Genomic DNA, 7,316 nt, shown 5'->3' on the forward strand with positions numbered 1-7,316 from the left:
CAGAGAAGGTTTTCATGTTCCCGATAATACCCGCAAATCCGTAAGCATTTTTTAACGGAATTTAAAGGATTTCTAGAAGCTCCCACGATTGTTTGGAAAGAGTTCCAAAGTCTTGTCAAAAGATAAGATAGTTACAAGATTTCAAATAAATTTCTAGAAAGATTATGAAAACTTCAACGATTTGAAAAAGTAGCCGTGGAGCTCTATTCCCGTGGAGAATTCCCGAAGGTTGATGAGGGCACCAGAAAGTTTATAACATTTTTTGGAGCCAATTTTGTGTAATACTGAATTATAATAACCTTTCGGGAGCTCTGCGCATTCACTAGAATCTTTGTGAACGACCAGAATTACCTGCCATTTATTACAAAAACTGCTTCTACAAGTGAATAGGCTTCCAATAACTCAGGAACTCGTTTGGTTTTCATGCATTCATTCATTTCATTTCAACATGCAAGGATTTTCAAATGCTTAAGAATTGGAAAAAAATCATACCTGGAATTTTTCGAGAAATTACTGGAAAGTCAGGGAAAGTCAGGGAATTTTATTTTCTAATATGAGTCGACACCCTGATGTAGAACATGAGAAAGAAAATTGAATGTATGCAAATAGACAAAAGATATTTTAGTTACTAGATAAAGATTGTCGCTGTCGTCGCTGTCCGGAACATCTTTTGCTGGCGAGGATAGGGGAGCTAAATGTCAAAGAAGGAAAATCCATACGATTTGACAGGTATGTACCACACATGTTTCGGACAGCAGAACAAAGGGAACAGTAGCGACAATCTTTATCTAGTAACTAAAATATCTTTTAAATAGACGCATCCAAGTAAAAATAAGAAGAAGACACACGACGGTGTTAACTTTGACAGATCCTACAGCACAGCATAGGAAGATCATTTTAAAATGCTTATAATAAATTCTAGACAAATTGTAATTAAAATCTGATTAATGTGCGGTACGGAAAAAGTTCTGAATTACATATCTGGAAGCTTTTCTCAATTTTTTGAATATTTTCCAAAAATTTATCTATCATACAGTTTGGAACTTTTTCCGTATCATACATGAATCAGATTTTAATTACATTTTAAATAGAATTTATTATAAGCATTTTAAAATGATCTTCCTATGCTGTGCTGCAGGATATCTCAAAGTTGACACCGTCGTGTGTCTTCTTCTTATTTTCACTTGGATTCGTCTATGGGCATCAAGTTACTCTTTATCATAATATTTACTATCATAATTGCATAATTGACATAATATGAATAGGCTAATAATAAGTCTCATATGTTACAACGAAAAACATTAAATTCTCTTGTATCATTGAAAACAAGAACGTATTATTCATTGTGATTATTTTCATATAATTATTATGTAGTCTCCTAGAAGAGGTTAGAAGAAGTACAGAAAGCACGTGCTATCAAAGCATTGCCCACCCTACCCCACCAGTCGGCTACCAAATCAGAAAGGAGCGGAAAGATTAGTTCGAACCTTATTCAAAAAAACTACCTTAATCGGTTGGAAATTTATAATTTAATAGTCATTACATTTCCATCCACTTCTCCACTTCTATCTGTTAACTATCTCTAAGCTTTGTGGAAAAGCTTTTCTTTGGAAGCTCCCTGCTCCTACCCTGAGTAAAATTATTACACTCTAAATTTTCGCAGACTACAATCTGTTGCTGCTTCAGTTGTGTGAATCGTGCCCATTCATACTGCACTGGTAGACACACATACTACCGTTACCAGCATCGGTTTGTCCGACTGACTGGTGCGGTAGTTCACTGTTTGTTTGTGTGCATTGTCATCGTCAACAACCTGGCAGGGTTGCCACATTTAAATCTGTATATTTTCTCCAAGAAATCTTCATATCTGTATCTCAAGCCAAAAAATCTGTATCGAAAATCTGTATCCATCTAAACCCAATCAAAAAGGTTTTTGAGTAAACTTTGTTTTGAAAAAGATGTAAATTCAACAATATGTGAATAGAATCTGTCAAAAGTCCGTCATTAACTGTTGTAGCCATATACGCAACAGCTTTAGTGGACAAACCACATTGCTTAGTCACACTAAACTCACTAAACAGAACTACTGAATAATTGTTTCTGGATATGTGAAAAAGGCTAGATCTGATTTTCTTTAATTATTGCTTGAGCTTTTTCTGAGACCCCTGTAATCAAAGATAGTCTGAACATTTTTTACGGTGCATAATCTGGTTTCAAAATCATTGATTCGCATGAACTGTTAATAAAAAGTAAAACTAGAGTCAACATGTTCTGTCTCTTCAAATTAAGATTTTGCTAATTTGAGAATAGCCTTCAATAAGATCAGTTTGGCGAAGAATATTTATAAGCCTCAAACCTCATAGAAAACAAATATTTACTAATAGTAATTATTTATATAAGTACTTAACTCTTCAGGAAATCTGTAAAATCTGTATATCTGTATATACAGATTCTTGGTCACCGCTCTACCCCAAAAATCTGTAAAATACAGAATAATCTGTATATGTGGCAACCCTGCAACCTGGCCCTATCCTATCAATCGGGTTGTTATCCCGTCGGTCGGTTGCTAGTGGTTGAAGTAGTCCAGAAAATAGTGCTTATTCGTTCCTTTCCATTCCGTGAGAATCATTCATTATTTTTCTCATCGTGTTGCTACTCCGATGGGCGCTGGTGCGAACATGCTCTTCTTTTTCACACCATTTCGTTTCACGAGCTCGCAGAAATACGATGAACGAAAGCGAACGCCTCGTACGCAACAGTGACGCCAGAAAATTTTTTGGTGGATAAATATCAACATTTTTATTATCCTTTAAGGAAATTTTGGAGGAATAAGTACATATCCACTCGCACAATTAAAAACGATCTGCATTACTGTTGCTATTGTTCAGATAAATTGAGCAGTTTTGTTACTATTTCTATATCCACCGGTTTATAATACGACCATAAGTAGGGGAACTGCTTTCGTTTTCCATCTCATGGAACATATTATATTCATCTCATAGCAAAGCAAAAAAAAACTCAAAGGTGCAGCCCAATCGGGTTGTACGCAATGGTGACGTTGACGTAGTGGGAATAGAATAGATTAGGTTGTCAAACTGAAGCCAAAATTTTCTATTGTTCCGGAGCCAAACATTGAAGATTGAGGCTATGTTCGTTTTAGATCTTATATTGAGAAGTATTGTTATTATTTGGGAAAAAAAATAAACTTAGTTCGAGTTTTGTATTTTTTGTAACAATTATTTTCTCATCATATTTTGAGTGGAAAATTAATAGGAATTCAACTAAAAAGCACTCGTAACGAAATTTCATGAGATTCAGCAACTGATTGGAGCAGAAATGTATGTAAACCATCGTAAAGTCATGTAGAGTCTCACGCGTTGGTGCGCCCTCATGCATCATGGAAAGAGAAATTTGAAGAGCGAGAAATGTTTGACAGCCAAGTAACTGCAAAATAATTTTGTTTATGAGAGTGATTTCAAAATATCCCTCAACTAACTTGAGCGCAGAAAAGCGGCTATATCTGCAGCACCCAGAGCTGTATGTAATGTACAGGTTTTCGACTTTTCTGTTTTCAGACTTTTTGGTTTCGAAGCAAGCGTTTTTCAAGCCCAGGGTGTATCTGTTTTCGCTGTTTATCCTGTGCTCCTGAAATTGAGTGAGCATTACGAACCATGGTAATGTATACAATTTTTACATTTGAAAAGGATGATAAAAATAAATTTTTCAAATAATCGAGGATGATAACAACACTCTCAAGCGATCACATATCAAAATTATCAATTGATAAAAACTCGTCAGAGAGTAAGAGTCGTTCGATAATTGTATCTCGATTCGAAGCATTGGTGGTAAATGACCATACGTAAATATTATAATACACTGGAGTCGGTTTATACGCAGAGGATATGGGCCGCGTAAATTAAAACAACGTAAAAAACCGCGTAAATTCCAAAATATGTCAGAATGTACCGCGAGAATCCCGAAATGCGAATGAAAAAAATCGCATAAAAAGCGATTCGTGTAAACAAAAACGCATAAAAAAAGACTTCAGTGGAAGAAAATTAAAAATTCATCGAGAAACGGCTGAGATATTAAAGATCAAAGTCTATCATATTTTCGTGACGTTCTTCGTCAAAAAATACAGCCCCAATATCGAAGCTTCTCTTTGCTAACGCCTAACACATGTTAACACGCGTGCTCACTGTTGAAAAAAGAAACACAAAAATAAAAAACAAATCAAATTCCTTTTTGCTAAATGTCTTGGCTGTGCATATGCATAATAGATTTATTTTAAAAGTTGCACGGCCAAGATATTTATTTAACAAAAAAATGATTTTCGTACGGCCGAGTAGCCGAATAATATACAATCCAATTAAATGATAATAATTTTAAATGACTAATGACAGATCCAGTTACAATTACAATTTAAAATATTGCTATGGAATAATCACGTATTCTCTAGAGCTAATATCATACCGTTGTGGCTCCTACTAATGCACTGTAGTCCAGTTCTGACGCGGGGCCGAACACCAGACAAATCTGATCTGACTGATCGAGCGTCTGTCTCACTAGGAGGTGCTGATCCTACAACATTTGTTCAGACATCCAGAAACTGAAAAAAGATCTCTTCCCCGGCAGCTATATCTATGATGACATTCTTATCCCGGTAGACTCAGCATACAGCTTGTCTGGTCCATTCAATGGCAAAAATCGCGGATCCTTTAAATATTGTCGCGAAATTGAACATTTAATTTCGCGACAATATTTCAAGGAACCGCGATTTTTGCCATTGTATGAGCCAGACGAACTGTTTGTTGAGTTTCGAGAAAAATTGGTTATTGGCTTAACTATTTAAATTATGCTATGCCGTTAGCAAGGATCCGAGGTAGACGCATTTCTCGACCACCTCGAAGGTATCCCCGTCTATCGTAACACTGCTTCCCAGGCGGGCACTGTCGCACTCGGTTCCGCCCACAAGCATGTACTTTGTCTTTGACGCATTCACCACCAGTCCAACTTTTGTTGCTTCACGTTTCAGGCGGGTGCACAGTTCTGCCACTTTTGCAAATGTTCGGCTGACAATATCCATGTCATCCGCGAAACAAATAAATTGACTGGATCTGTTGAAAATCGTACCCCGGCTTTTACGACGGAAGATGATCTGGGATATCACTTTGTAGGCGGCGTTAAGGATGGTGATCGCTCGAAAGTTCTCACACTCCAGCTTGTCGCCTTTCTTGTAGATGGGGCATATAACCCCTTCCTTCCACTCCTCCGGTAGCTGTTCAGTTTTCCAGATTCTGACTATCAATTTGTGCAGGTAAGTGGCTAGCTTTTCCGGGCCCATCTTGATGAGCTCAGCTTCGATACTATCCTTACCAGCTGCTTTATTGGTCTTTAGCTGTTGGATGGCATCCTTAACTTCCCTCAAGGTGGGGGCTGGTTGGCCTCCATCGTCCGCTGAACTGACGTAGTTATCTCCTTCGCTGCCTTGACTTTCAGTGTCTGTACTCTCAGCGCCATTCAAATGTTCCTCATAGTGCTGCTTCCACCTTTCGATCACCACACGTTCACCCGTCAAGATGCTCCCATCCATATCCAGGCACATTTCGGCACGCGGTACGAAGCCTTGCGGGATGCGTTGAGCTTCTGATAGAACTTGCGTGTTTCTTGAGAACGGCACAGCTGTTCAGTCTCCTCGCATTATCCGCTCCTTCCAGGCGGCGACTCCCCGCGCTGCATCCTTTTCCTCCAGAATCTGTCTGCACTTTTCGTCGAACCAATCGTTCCGTAGACTTCATCCCATATACCCGACGTTGTTCTCCGCTGCGTCGTTAATGGCTGCTTTGACTGTATTCCAGCAGTCCTCAAGAGGGGCCCCATCGAGCTCACCCTCTTCCGGCATCGCTGCCTCGAGATACTGCGCGTATGCAGTGGCGACATCAGTTTGCTTCAGTCGCTCTAAGTCGTACCGCGGCGGTTGTCGGTACCGAACATTGTTGATGACGGATAGTTTTGGGTGCAGTTTAACCATCACCAGATAGTGGTCAGAGTCGATGTTAGCGCCACGATATGTCCTGATATCGATAATATCGGAGAAGTGCCGTCCATCAATCAGAACGTGGTCGATTTGTGATTTTGTCTGCAGTGGTGATCTCCAGGTGTACCGATACGGGAGGCTGTGTTGAAAGTAGGTGCTGCGAATGGCCATATTCTTGGAGGCGGCGAAATCAATTAGTCGTAGGTTGTTTTCGTTTGTCAGTCGGTGAGCGCTGAACTTCCCAATAGTCGGTCTAAACTCCTTCTCTTGGCAAACCTGAGCGTTCAAACCTCCTATGATGATTTTGACATCGTGGCTTGGGCAGCTGTCGTACTCACTTTTCAGCTGCGCGTAGAACGCGTCCTTATCATCATCAGTGCTTCCGGAGTGTGGGCTATGGACGTTGATTATGCTGAAGTTGATAAACCGGACCTTTGATCCTCAACCTGCACATTCTTTCATTGATCGGCCACCACCCAATCACGCGCCTTTGCATATCGCCCATCACTTTGAAAGATGTTCCCAGCTCGTGTGTGTTGCCGCAGCTCTGGTAGATGGTATGATTACCTCTAAACGTTCGCACCATTGATCCATTCCAACAAACCTCCTGCAGCGCTACGATGCCGAAACCACGGTCCTTGAGCACATCGGCAAGTATGCGTATGCTCTCGATGAAGTTGAGAGATTTGCAGTTCCACGAATAGAGTTTCCAATCGCTAGTCCCTTTTCGTCGCAGTGGTCTTCGCCCATGGTTCCGGTCCGTACTCTTTTGTTGATTGTTCGTTGTTTATGTTTTATTAAAGGCTGGCTTGCAGGGCCTGACACCAAACCCCCTAAATTTCCGGAGGACCATTCCTCCTTAATTCCCGGTGGACCATGGTGCACAGTTTCACTAAGAGTCCCTCGCTGGCACTCGGACGATGATCAGCCGCCCCTAACATGGAGAACAGACGCTGTTATGAGCCGATCCTGACATAGAGAACAGACGCTCATTAAGATTTGCACCTCCGGAGAGGAGCAACCCCCCCTTCCCTGTCAACATACGACCATAGTTCCCACCGAGGTTGATTACCCGATCTTCCCTAAGGTTGCTCTATCCCGGCCAGCTACACGGGGAGGTAGGAATAAGAGTTGCTGGGTAAGAGGCTACCCGAGCAATCAAAAGTTCGTCATTGCATAATAAAATCCCCTTTGAAGTTTCTAAGAGTTCATATAAAATTCCGACAGCACTTTCTAGCTGATTAAGAGGCTAAATAAGTCTTGAAGTTACTTCTGGATC

This window comes from Armigeres subalbatus, chromosome 2 (assembly GCF_024139115.2).
Source record: "Armigeres subalbatus isolate Guangzhou_Male chromosome 2, GZ_Asu_2, whole genome shotgun sequence".
NCBI lineage: Eukaryota > Metazoa > Arthropoda > Insecta > Diptera > Culicidae > Armigeres > Armigeres subalbatus.